This window comes from Vidua macroura, chromosome 2 (genome assembly GCF_024509145.1).
Source record: "Vidua macroura isolate BioBank_ID:100142 chromosome 2, ASM2450914v1, whole genome shotgun sequence".
Lineage (NCBI taxonomy): Eukaryota > Metazoa > Chordata > Aves > Passeriformes > Viduidae > Vidua > Vidua macroura.
In genome coordinates, this window is record NC_071572.1 from 81,571,692 (window position 1) to 81,586,069 (window position 14,378).

Here is a 14,378-nt window from a genome sequence, read left to right on the forward strand (position 1 = left end):
CTAACCTGGCCTGGAACACCAGGGATGGGGCATCCTCTGTCCCAGTGCCTCACCATCCTCAAAATAAATAATGTTACGAATAATACTTAGTCTAAAAATTTGAAGCCATTCCTTCTCTTGTCACTACATGGTGTTCTAAATACATAACTATAGACAGCTACGTTTCTGCACGCAATTATAAACTGATTCCTTCTAGTTAAACATCTACAGCACAGCTTTTAAGATAGAATTGCCCAGGTGTTTGTGCAGCCTATGAGAAATCCTGAAGCACACATGCACAGAATGAACAAAAAAAGTGCTTCTTAAAGGGGGTTTCATGATGCAAAAGGATCATCAGGAGACTGCTTCTGATGTAGCCCTGATCTTCTGCAAACTTGTGAGTTGATGCCTGATGTCTGCTGGCATTTTTTTAATGTGTGGCTCACATAAAGATACACATTTGTTTGAGCCATCTAATACTGAGTGCTTTCCTATGATGTTAGTAATGGAGTTTGGTTCAACACTTATGAAAAGAAAAATATAATCCACGTGCTCCCAAAAAGTACCTTGTGCATATTCCCTACCTTAATTGCTATCTCACTGATATGGAGACATGCCTTTATATCTTCCAGTCAGAAATCAAAAAAAGAATGTATTTGTTTAATAATTCAAAACTCTACAGCATATGGCATTAAAGAAAATTCACCTGAAAACTGAGTTTGTTGTTAATTTTAACACACAGAGTCAGATCTCTGAAAGTTAGCGAGCTGTATCTGTCATCTTTGTATGTGACGCTAAATAGAATTAGGTGTTTTGTTTCACACAACACTGTAGAAGCAAATAATGGTTTGTAATCAGCTCTTGAGATTGTGTGTATTTGGCACAAAACACTGCAAATTGACAGTATGTAATCCTCATCTCACAGAATTCTGCACAGCTTCAAAAAGGCTTTTTTTGTGCTTGATAAGAAGGCATGAGAGGCTTTCAAACCAGTTTTGGAAAGGTAGAAAGGTAGAAAGTAACTTATTCAAATAAGATCTAGATAATCATCTTGTGGGCATGACAGACTTAATTTATTCCTATATATTTTGTGTAGAAATTTTTCATTTGAGATTTAGAGTGATAAGGAATAATGGTCTGATGGATGATCACTGGATTTTGGTTCCCTAGAATTTAAAATATGAAAAGTACGTATATAATTTTTTTGTGATGTGTCCTTTATTTTCAGTTTCAAAATCTTTCAAAGTGTTGGATTCCAGAGTGTTAGACAGCTTTTATGATGCCTTTAGCGATTGGATGTTGTATTAGGTGTTATAAGACATCTTATCTGAGAAATAGTGAAAGATTTGTAAGTGTATGATTTTTATTTTAAATACATCTGCTCTATTTTTCTCATGTCAGAAATGTTACAGTTAAAAAATTTTGGAAGCAGTGTTCTACCTTGAACAGACATAACACAGGACAATATACACTCTGGATTTTATGTATGTATGATAGCAGAGGGATTTATATCTGCCCCACCCCCCTTTTCTTTTTCCTTTCTTTCTTTTTTTTTTTTTTTTTTTTTCACAGAGCTAGTTTCTGTGCAAAAATCTCCCTGAAAAAAAGCCACCTTGAATTTCTACCAGTTAAAATTCATTGCATCTCATCCACAGTTAATGGGACTTAGGTGTATTTCCAAGCATTGGAAATGGCATAGCTTCCCTGTAAAACTAGAATCTGTAAAGAAACAGAATGTTTCAGTTCACTTCTCAAAATGTGGAATCTTTGCAAAATTGATTTCCTTCCCAGTTTGTTGAGTGAGGAGTCTTTCATCCTGGAGTCTTCAAATCAGGACATGGTTTGTACAGAACTGCTGAATATAGGATTGCAAAAAATCCCCAAACTAAACCAGTTTTCAATAAATCTAAAGGAGGGAAAGGAGAAAGTTTTCAGTACTCAAGCTTCAGGCGAGAGCTGTTGCATCACACCAGAATATTTTTGCTTCTAATCAGAGGCAGAGGGCATTTTGGGCTCCTTCAACTTCCTTGGAACAGAGAGGGAGCCCTTGAAATTTAAATGGATTCTGAGGACTCATATAAAATCAAGGCAGGTAGCTCTGTTTCAGATGTGAAAATATCAAAATGTGAAATAATTAAGCAAATTCTTTCTTTAGGAAGCTTGGCAGATGTATAAAAATACACATGTAAATCCTTGTAAAGCTAAAAGCCAAAAGCCTTTAGAGTTTGCAAGAAACTGTCCTGCTCATCTGAATATTTTCAGATTTGATGGGCAGAACATCTTAAAATGTCACATCTCATGGAGAAGCAGAACAACTGACTTTTTGGGAGAGAACACTTTTCTCCTTCTGTGAGAAAATCCCTTCTGTGATTTTTTTAAATGCCAGGTTTTCCCAGGAGGTAAGAGAGATTAAACAGCATCTGCTTCTAATAATCTGCCAGAGTGTTTGCTGCTAAAGCACGACCTGAATTTAAGTAGATGCTTCATTAAGGCTCACCACCTCCTTTGATATCAGACTTTAGCACAGGCTTGCTGTGCGATTGTTGGAATTCATTTAAGGCAGAATTTTCAAAGGTAATTTTCTAAGTAACCTAGGTGCCTGCAATATCTTGAGAACACTGTAATATTTTAGGCAGTTTTCAGAAGTCTGCTTTCACGTGCTGCTAAAGAGACTGAAAAGTTTGTTACTGAATTCAGTAGGATATGGGATAATATGTTGATGCTTCCCCATTTAAATTTTTCCATGCCTTTGACCTCACTGCAGAAAGTAAAACTTGTTTGATGCAATATGTACAGCCATTCTCCAGAGTCCTGCTTTGTCATAACTTGTAGCATTGCATGTATTATAATGACCTTTTTCATCCTTCCTGCAACTGAAACAATATTGAAATGCTACACAATCTGTGAATTATTGAACATAAATGCTATGTTGAAATGTAAAGAATTCAACTCCCTAGATGACAGAAAATAGTAAGATAATTCATGTAGCTACATACAATGCTGTGACCCAAAACAATTCAAACACAAAGTTGATTGATGGATTACAGGAATACTGGTGGGAGAAGAACTGAAACTAAGTATGCGATCCAGGGGGACTTTAGCAGACTTGAGAGGTGGGCCTGCATAAACCTTATGAAGTTCAACAAGGCCAAGTGCAAGGTCCTGCATGTGGATCAGCAAAATCCCAAGCACAGGTCCAGGCTGGGCAGAGAATGGAATAACAGCAGCCCTGAGGACTGGGGCATGTTGAGCTAAGAAGCTCAACACAACCTGGCAATGTGCACTCACAGCCCCCAGAGAGCCAGCCATGTCCTGGGCTGCATCAAAAGCAGCATGGCCAGCAGGGCAAGGGAGGAGATTCTGTCCCTCTGTTCTGTTCTGATGAGATCTCACCTGCTGTGTTCAGCTCTGGTGCTCCCAGCACAAGAAAGATGTTGGCCTTCTGGAGCAACTCCAGAGGAGAGCCATGATGATGCCAGAGGGTGGGAATGCCTCTTTTTTGAAGAAAGGCTGAAAGAGCTGGGGTTGTTCAGCCTGAAGAAGAGAAGGCTGCAGGGAGACCTTAAAGCATACTTCCAGTACACAAGCAGGGCAGCAAGAGAGCTGAAGAGGGACTTTCTACACAGACATATAGTGATGGGACACAGGACAATGGCTTTAAAGGGAAAGAGGTCAGGTTTAGTTTAGGTATTAGGGAGTTCTTTTCTGTGAGGGTGGTGAGGCACTGGAACAGGTTGCTCAGAGAATGGAAGTGTTCGAGGCCAGGTTGGATGGGGCTTTGAGCAGCTTCAGCTAGTGGGTAACATCACTTCCCATGGCAGGGGACTTGGAACTAGGTGATGTTTAGGGTCACTCATCCAACTTAATGGTTCTATGAGTCTCTAGATCAGATATTTAAAAGTTACAGCATAGTAACATGTTCACTTTAACTTGGTGGATATTTTCATAGCATGTTTGAGCTTCCATCTCCAGCTTTTAGTCCTTTTTTCTTCTTTTCCCTTGGAGGTGACTAACACAACTAAATCTGGTTGAAGTTCAGAGCACCAGTTTTAGCAACAGAAAGGGCTTATGTTAGAAGTGACCTGGCCTTAGTTCTGGTAAATAATGATGACCTTTGCTTCTCCTCTACACTTTCCTCATGATTACTTTCACCTTGGTCAGTATTACCAAACTCATTCAAGGTGCTCTCTTGGACAGTTCCCCACATCTGATGTTATTTTCAAAATAAGGGTATTTCAAATGCCTAAATACACAGTGTAAAATTTGTTTGTCATAAGGATTCTGAAACTTGAATCTAACAGCTTCAGGCTTTTCTGGAGCTATTGTCTGGCTACTTACTGAAAAACAGAAGAGAAAAAGTGCTGATTTTGTTTGGCATCTACAGAAGTTTTAAGAATAAATTGTGGCAATGGTAGAAAAGGTTATAACAGCTAAGGAGGCTATGTTCTTTTTTTCATTCAATTTACTGCAAGCAAGTATATTCAAGTAAAAACAGCTATCTGGCATACTAATTACATTTGTTTCTGATGCTGTTAGTGGGACTAATTGCACATGCAGTGGGAGAAGTGTGCAAAAGAATTTACAAGACCACTTTGTGTAAAGTATTTTTTCATAGTGTTGTTAACAATGGACTTCTCTGTTCATTGATAATGAAATAAATTGGATTGAATCACACTTTTTTGAGAGGGATAAGATGTGGAAAAAGCCCACTTAGTTTTATGCCAAGAAGTTTAATTTTTGTTATGAAAAATACAAAACAGAAGCATTTGCAAAATGACAGTTTGAGTTTTTGAGTTTTTGTGTATAACTCCTATTTATGTATTAAAGAAGATGGGCCAGTAACGTGTGAAGAGTGCAGACTGAAAAATAGCAAATGCATTATGAACTCAGTGTGTGCTGGTTAAGTAAGTGCTAAGAATTTCTGTCAGCCAGAAGGTGGTAGCAGAATTCTTCTGTAACAGCTCTGGATTGTGTTCCAGAAGCCATTCTCAATACAAAGAGATTTTGAAATGCAGTTAAGAAAACATATTTTTTTTTTGGTAGCAGGAACAAATAACACTGACATTTTTTTCGTTTGTCAGCATCTTTGAATAGAAAAGTGTCTGCACTTATGCCTGAGATGTCATGCATTGGGAATGTATGTGTAGGATCTGTTACTTGGGTTTTGTCTCTGGTTTGTTTTGGTTTTTTTTGGGGTTTTTTTTTGTTTTGTTTTTGTTTTTGTTTTTTTTTGTTTGTTTTTGTTTTTTTTTGTTTCGTTTTGTTTTTTTTTGTTTGTTTGGGTTTTTTTTTGGTTTTTTTTTTTTTTTTTGCAATTGTAATTATGGTTTTTACAGACTTTTTAATGCCAAAGGGAGCCACTTATGGACTGAAATGACAAGAGATTTATTTTCCTTATAGTATCACAAGACTGGAAAATGTCAGTACCATAAGAAGCCCAGATAACAAATTATTTCCATCCAGAAAAACTCCATCATTCTTTCACAAATGTAAACACAAATGCAAAGAGTGATATCCATTGGCTGGGACTGATGCAACACCCCAGTCATACTCTTATCAAGTGTAACAACTTGAAGATGCAAAGGGATAGGTTTTATTACTGTTTTATTGTTTTGTGATGGACTTGTGTCCATTACAATAGTTCTGTGCACATAGCCGTTCCTATTTCAATAGAGACACTCTTCATCACTGCAAGAAACTTGTGAGAAATTTAGACTCTGGAGCACAGCTTGTCCCTCATTTTTTCTTAACCATTGTGTCACAGCTCTGATGATACACAGTACTCCTCTGCAGACTTCTTTAAGAAATTGTTCTGTACCTAAGAGATAGTTTCTATGGTAACTATGATTTTTGTGGCTTCTTGGGGTTTTTCGTTTTTTTTGTTTTGTTTTTTTAAACTTACTGGATAGTTTGGAAATACAGGGAGCAAGGCTTTAGTGTGACATTGGGAAGAGTCAGAACAATAAAATAAGCTAGAAAAATAAAGCATTCTGTGCTTGATCTAGCTACCAGTAAACTGAAACATCAGTTCAAAAGAACTGGAGCTATGCAGAAAGAAAAAAAAAGAAGAAAAAAAAAAAAAGGAGGAGGCCCAGAGCAAGCTCTGTCACTTGTCACTCGTACAATTTTGCACCTGATGGCCTTTTCAAAATTGGCTTTTTACAGTGACTGCTGCTTTCATAGTCTCCTCTTACTGAAGTTCTGACTGAGAAAAGCATTATACCAAAAGATTATAACAGACTATTTTATCATATGTGCTTCTCTCCCCTTTCACTGTTGTTTACAGTATAAATATGAAGTTGTTGTGTAGAATTTCTAGTGGAGCCACAAAAATGACAGTGATGAAGATATGAAATGAGCTGGTTTAGAACACAGCAAAAGATAGAAGGAAATACAGATTATAAGTAGCTATAGATATAAATAGATATATAAATCTTAGAATACAGATATAGAAAACAGGGTAAAAACCAGGGGGTATATGCTGTGTAAAAAACATGCCAAGATATTGAGATAATCACAAAATTCAAACATCCATTTCGGACATATGCTGGGAAAGCATATTCGTAGGAAAGATCTTTTTTAGGCAAACATATAGGTAAGATTGTAGAATACATTGCAACAGCTGGGCATTTGAAAAACCCAAGTTTTGCCAACAGCCCTGTTTTCTCTTTAGGCAGAAGCTAGGAGAGGGTTAACCCAAAATGGACTTATTCAATGAAAATTCAAATGATTATGTAATAAATTTCCTAAAATTTTATTTAGAGATCATTACTGTAATGCTTACCAGTTCTTTGTCTGTATTTAACTGTTTCATTTCAAAAAAATGTGACAAAATGTTTATCTTGTGGAATCAAAACAATGACATGAAATCAAAGGGAGCTGATGAATGAAAAGATGTGCTTAGTAGAGAGCTTTGATATTTTGTCAGTACTGTTAAAAAAATACATTATCCTTCTGTTTTGTTGCAAAATGGGGGGAAAAGGACCACATTATTCAGAAATTATTTGCAGATATGGAGTCTAGTTTAGCACAGTTCTGAAGTGCACAGTGACTGCAATTTCACATGTGCAGGGTAAAAAAGTGTAGTTTCTAGATAGACAGAAGTGAATCTTTTAGAAATAATATATGATTTTTCAATCTCAAAGTCTGAGAAGTGTTAATGAAACCCAAAGATGTTCCCATTTTACTTTAAATTGGTATTTGGCATCTCCTTTGAGATTATTGAAAGTTATTTTATCTTCATATAATTCTGAATGACTATTTGCTGAAAAATTGAGGTTCTTTTAAGGTGCCTTAGGTTGGACACTAAATTAATTGGGTTATCTGAACTCTGTTAGTCCTCTGAAACAATCTGGTCTCCATTTTCTGCTCTTAGTGACTTATTAATGTGGCTGTGACAGGAGAGGAAAAGAGCAAAGGAGAAAATGTCAGTGCAGTTACTTGCGGGTAATGCTTCCATCTGGAGAGCAATCACCTCCACAGTTCTTGCAAAAAGCCTGGATTCTACAAACCTTCTGGACAGTTGCTTTCCTAGAACTGAAATGAAAACCCTATAGCAGTAAAAAGTGGAAAAGATCACATGATGTAGAGTGTCCTATGTTGATGCCTTTGAAATTTTCCATTGAGAACAAGTGAGGAATGAGGACACCCAACTACCACTTGTCCTTAACACAACTTGTATTTCCCTTTATCCTATTGCAATGATGTAAGTGAAGTCTGCAGCCTGCAGCGTCTATTAAGCTGTAAATAAATGGATCTGTCAATCAGTTAGAAATTTTAAAAGGAGGAAAACTGTGCATTTGGTCATATGTAACCACTAGGAGAAACTTAAGCACTGAAACTGCTGACATTGATCATGTTCTCAGGAATGAGTCATTAGAAGTAAGACCAGCAAAACCAGGGTATACATATTTGTAATTTCAGCTCCTGGGCTGGTCTCAAAATTCTCCAAAGTAGCATATAAATAGTCATGTGACCAGATGTTTTAGCCTAAATCCATGATAAAACTCATGAGTTACTTCATAATATATGTGAGCAGGCAATTAGTTACCAGGGGTCTTAAAAAAAAAAAAAAAAATCCATATTTGTTGTGTAAGGGAAGCTGGAGTCCTTGTATCCAGATTTCTGTGGTTGTAGATTAGATCCCAGTGGATGCAAGTGCTTTGTGCATTAAACTTGTGCTGGCAGTAAAAGAGCACAGAGGCTTTGGAACAGCTCTTCTGACAGGATGTTCAGCTGCAGAACAAGTGATGTTATGGCCAGGTCTGCCTTAGATGGTCTCAGTACCACAGATCAAAGCCTCCACAAGGAACAGTGCCTTGCAGTAATACCTAGTGGCAGATAAGCCTGGGGGCAATGGGGATGTGTAAACTACACGGTGTGGTTTGAGCACAACAGCACCTGCCAAAAGATGGGTTCTTGGTCTAGAAAGGCTGACATACTCAATGTAAAAAGTGTAACATTATGTGATACTAGACTGACCATAGATTTTTCTTATTTCAAGCTTATTTGGTGAAATTGTCTGTTTTGGATTTTTTGCTTGTTTTTTTTCCCCCATCTTGTTGCTCAGATCTCTACAGTTGATGGCAGTTTCCTTTCTGTGTCATTTTGCCTTTGTTACAGTGTGCCATAATCCTTGCTTAACATCTCCATAGAAAACTGTATTAGCAAGCAAAATATTTATCTGCATGCTAGAGCCTGTTTCAGAGCTTAAGGTGATAAGATGGGTATTTTCCTTATGATCTTCTAGGTGTTTGCGTAGCTATTCCAGATTGGAAAAAAACAATCTCATCAGTAAGAACTGTGAGATTTCCCTGTTTTCACAGTTATGTGAATGCCACCCTTCCTGAAGTAATAATCACTCGCTAACCTTGCATTTGTTGCTCTTTCAGATTTCGCAGCCAGAGCTGACATTGCCGACAGCTTGATAAACTGTCACTTACGATGGCTTTGCCTCTTCCAGGAACATTCTTTCCTGTGTATACTCACTTTAAGAACCACCCTGATTTTTATCTGAAGCCTCTGCACAAATTAGGCAGCCTTTGCTCCGGCAAAATTATCCAGGGTAAAAAATGTGAAATTGTGGCTCAAGGAAACAGTGCTTATAATAAAAGAACAAGCTCACGTGGAAGAAGAGTTCTGTGGCACTAATAATGTGGGTACCCCTTGATGTGGGTCCTAGTTTCACATGGATCTTGGCAGTAGGATGATAGAGTTGAAGATAAAGTCTGCACGTTATATTTTGCAATTCATTTCATGGTCTGCTTTGGTGATTTTCTGTTTGCTTTTTCGGTAATTTGGTGACAAATTTACCGGTAGGTGGTGCTGCTGCTCTAAATCTTCTCTGTTCAATCTTGTCTTGATAAAGGAATGCTGGCACTTGTATTTCAGCATTCCAGTGATTTCTCAGGCTCTAAAGAAAAATATTAGGAAATATTAGTCATGTGTAATATTTTCTTTGTATTCTTGGGAAGATAATTACAATAATGAATCAGGCTCTTTTATTGTAACCATGTTATTATGCTTGTATATAACATCTCTCAATACAATTAGACTCATCCCACATGTGAAAGATCTTGGACCATCTGACTCTGCTTGCCATAGTGTCAAGCAATATGGAATGAACATTTTCTTAATACACACTGAAGTAATTATTTTCATACATAATGCTTGGGAACAGAGGGAGAAATATTAAGAACAACTTGTCTGAGTCATGTGGGAAGTCTTTATCAAGACAAGGAATAAAATCCAGGTAACTTGTGTTATACCTAATTTACTTGCTGTTGGTCAGCCACTCCTTCCTTAAGAAATAATTTGAGAAAGGATGTCTGTCTTGTCTGGCTCTGAAATAAAAACCACTGTAACATCAGAACAAGCAGGAATGTGGTTATGCTACTTCTCTTTTCTAGAAGCAATGAGGCATAGCTATTTTATTACATTTGTTGTTGTTAGTCAGGGCTACTGCTTGTTTGTCCGAGGCTACCAATAAACACAGTGTGATTCATGTAGAACTGCTTGAGGGATGGCTTGACTCCAAAAGCACAGTTTAGCCTTTATTTGGCAGTTGTTTGCCTAATGCAGAAAAATGTGTATGAAAGCTATGAAAAATGAATCTCTGCTTTAACACCCAGCTTGTAAAATCCACTTGATTTATCCTGCAGAAGATATTACTATATAAAGGAATAATGAAGACAATGCCTGCCTTCATTTTCCTTTATTTTTTGGTTATGCTGTCATCTTCAATATTATTGCAATGGATTCAGGCCTATATGGAGTCATCATGACTAATAAAATGTCTTTAAAATCAAAGATGATCTGTGACGCTGAGCTTTGAAAGGGCATTTTTTAAAATCTAATTGTAACGTATGTGGAATTTCCTTTCCCTTGTATAATTACTCTGATATAATCATGAAGCGTAAGGGAGATGCAGTGGAACAGAGCAGTAGAGCATTTGAAGAGGTGTTGTTGCCTCTCCAGAAGTGGGTCATCCTCCATAAGTTCTGTGTTACTGTTGTAGGCTGATTACTGCCTCTGTCCTTTCCTCTGTAAAACAGTGGTTTCCCTCTTGTGGCCTTTGAATCTCTGGAAATCTTTGGGCTACTTCCTTTGGGTCCTTGGTCATAGAGAAGGTGTCAGAAAAACACATATTTCTTAAATGTGATCTACAGGTACTGCCATTTCCAATGAAAAAAAAACAATATCAGGGACAAAGTAGAAAAAAGACAAAGTAGGAAGCTTTGAAGTCATCGATATAAATTATGGTCCCTGCAGAAACTGGGAACATGAGGGTGAGGAATGCAGAAGTAAAAATGCAGAAACAAAAGAGATTTGTGCTGGGAATAAAGCCCAGATTTTTCTACACCCTGGTGAAGAGGGCTGAGAAGGCAATTGCCTGGAAACTCAGAGTAATTGGATTAATCTCTATTAGCAATTAAATTTGGATCAAGAGTGGACTTTTGAATTGAACTCCCATCATCCACATTTTCTCTGCTTTAGTTCAGAGTGGTCTCAGAGCACCTAAACTAGAAAGATCCCAGGTGAAATCAGGACTCCAGAGGGGACCCCAGGAGCACACCTGTTCCATTTTAGTTGTTGCAATGAGCATGCAGGAGACAGGAATAGATGAGATGTAATCTAGTCCAGTAATCTGAAAGAAACCTCCTGAAATTGTGTAGTGCAGACATCATATGATAATGATGATATAAAAGCCCTTGATGACAGGGCTTTAGGTCTGCTGATGTAGGTCACTGCTAAGGGCTGAGGACATTGCATCTTGGTGGGTGGTGTGCAATGGGGCTCCACCAGTGACCACAGTGAGGCTATGGGCCAGTGTTCACATAGAGATGCTTCACAGTCTTCACGCTTTCAAAGCAGCCTTCTCAGAAACAGGATGGCTCTCACGCATGTGTCTGCACCGGTGAGAGCTGGGTGGGCAGTAGTTGGCCCTGTCCTTGTGAGTGAAGATGAACATGGAGCTCCAGCTGGCCAAGATGATTAATGTGGGTGGAGGGTGGGCACCCCATTGAGAAGGGACAGCTGCAGCACCAGGGCCTACCTGGCTGACCAGCAAGGGAGCAAAGGTTTTAAGAAACTTGAAGAATGTGGCAGTCTCCCTGCTGGAGTCCTAGTTCTGTTCCCCTAAAATGTTAATATTGTTTTGCCAAAATAGAGGTGTTTTATTTTTTGTTTTTTTTTTTAATTTGCAGGTCCTGTTAAATACAAATTGGTTTAGCTCTACTACACAGTGTGAATAAGTCTCTTCATGCCTTGATATTGCTTCCTTCAGGGTATTGAAACCATGTTATCATCTCCCTTCAGGCTCCTTTTATCTGACAGTATATATTAGACTCCTGTTTTCTCTATTTTTTATGTCACAGTCTCAAATCTTGTCTTCATTTATTTGCCTGTTTCTGTCCTTAAATATATGAGATAAGCTAGCATACTGAGTAGAAAATTTCCTATAATTCTAGGTAGATCATTACTGCATTATATAAAGCTTCTCAGGATTTGAGTTAGACTTTTAAATATATCTACTGTATATAGATATACAGTAGATGTATTTAATATCCAGGTTCTCTACTCAACTTCGTTAAATTAGGGATGTTAAATTATATCTAATTAAAGGTATTTTAGGGGGTTGTTTTTACTTTCTTCTTGTTCTTGTTGGGTTTTTTTTGTGGTGTTTGTTTGTTTGTTTGTTTTGTTGTTGATTTTGGTGTTTCGGTTTAGTTTTTGCTTAGCAAATGAGATCTACAGAAAATGTGTTTGTTTAAAAGGCAAGTTGCAGTTCTATGAAATATTTTTTTTAATATGATTATTTGTTTCCTTTGCTTGCATAGAAGGTCTGCAGATCTGCACTCCTGCCCCAGGAATGGATGCCTTTGCATTTGGGCATAATCTCATTAGTATCACCAGGACTTTCTACAGGCAGTAAGGTACACCAATATAAATCCAGTTTAGGGATTAAAACATAGCTATGACAACATACAAACCAAAAGAAGAGCCTTAGCTAAGGAAGTGATGCATGGTAGGAGGATGAGGGACAGTTGGGAATACATGAAAAGAGCAGATTCACAACCTGCACAGAGGCTTTGTGTAGCTTCTGTGTCTGGAGCTTTCCGAGAGCAGACTGGATAAAGCCAGACACAATGGGGTGTGACCTCAGATGTGTTCTGTCTTTGGGCAAAAGACTGGACTAGAGACCTCCCAAAGTTCCTTCCAGCCTGAATTTCCCTATGATCCTAGGAAAAATGAAGACAATGTATGGGAAAATATTAACAACCCACAGGAGTAAATCAGTGTTTACTGATCTTCCTTCCGTAGTTTTTACTATATTAGATTTGAAAAACCTCAAGAAAGAATATATTTTCATTTCTTTAACAGCTGGGATCAACCAGTTGCTCCGAAAATGCATACTATAGAATATTTTCTGGTCATATCTTCAAGATGGCAGAATCAAGTTTACAAATATCTGTAGATATTTATGTTTGACAATAGAGCCTGAATTTTGGAACCACAGTATATTTTAGAAGCAGTTTGCCGAAGCAAATACCTGTTTATGTGACCATTTTAATCAATCATGATTTGTCACTGTGAAAGGGTCAGGACCTTAAAATATAACAGTACATAGACTCCCTATCAAAGAATCTTCCAATCTGCTTTAAAGTCTTATAACCTTTTATAATCCTATAACAAATTCTATAGCATCTTTCTGTAAGGGTTGCCTGCTCACAGAACCTTGTGTTCTGAACTACCAAAATGGTTTATTATTATTTTTGTAGATATATTCTTCAGAAGATCTTTCATCTAAGTATAAATTTAGTCCAAGGTTGCTTGGCATATGAAGTCAAAGGAGATCATGACACTAGACAGCACAGGGCAGGTTTGTGACATAATTCTAAATGTCCTTTAAATTAGGGAGAGATCAAGTATTTACCCACACTGGGTATTATGCCATGGTTGAATGAGATGAAGAATATTGGTGTATTCAGTATAAAGCCACTGGGGAAAAAAAAACCAAAAAAACAAACATGTTAAATAAACACAAATAAGGCAGATTTATCAAAGAAAAAAGATTAGATGTAAACATGCTTGTTATGCAAAAGTGCTTCCACAGAGATCTGACTGAAGAAAACGCCTCATGACTTGTGCTTTAACCTCAAGAATTCACTCAGCATTTCCCAATGCAATCAGATGTGTTGATTCCTGTAGCCATGGGGTAGCTGCCCATTTTCCTGCCTTCCTGCCTCCTTTGCCTGCTTCTGCCTCTCAATTTTCTTTTACTCCACTCCTGCTTTTTTCTCTCCATTCTCCTTCCTTTCCCCATGTCTCACACATCTGGAGTCTAACAGCCTATAGACATGATTTTCCTAAACATCCAGTATGTTACTACTGTAATAATACAGAAGGAAAGGGAATGAACCATAAAATCATTGGCAGATCAAGGGAAAACCTGGTCTATATCACATGGGAGCACAGGATTCAAAATAATGTGGGGGTTTTTATTTCTAAGGAAGAATTGTAATGATATGTAAATTAAAGGCAGAAGAATGGAGGCCCAGACTGCTGCATGAATAATACCTCTGTAGCTCTGAACAATGAGGATAAGAGTTTTTCAAATGGCTCATAAAGGTACCTCTACACTGATTACATAGAAAACCACATCCAGTTTTGTCCAGACATTTAAAGTGTCCATTTGGGGATTTCTTTTCAGGAAGTGTTCCTGATGACCTAACTCTGGTGGAAGGAAAAACTGAAAATTGAACAACAGACAACATTGTTGAGTCCACCTGAATGAGTGTAGGAGATGTAGCTGCTCACTTTTCAAGACAAGTCAACTGTGAACATCAAGTCTAATGTTCTTCAAATTATGAAAATAATTATTAATTGTCTCATGGCTA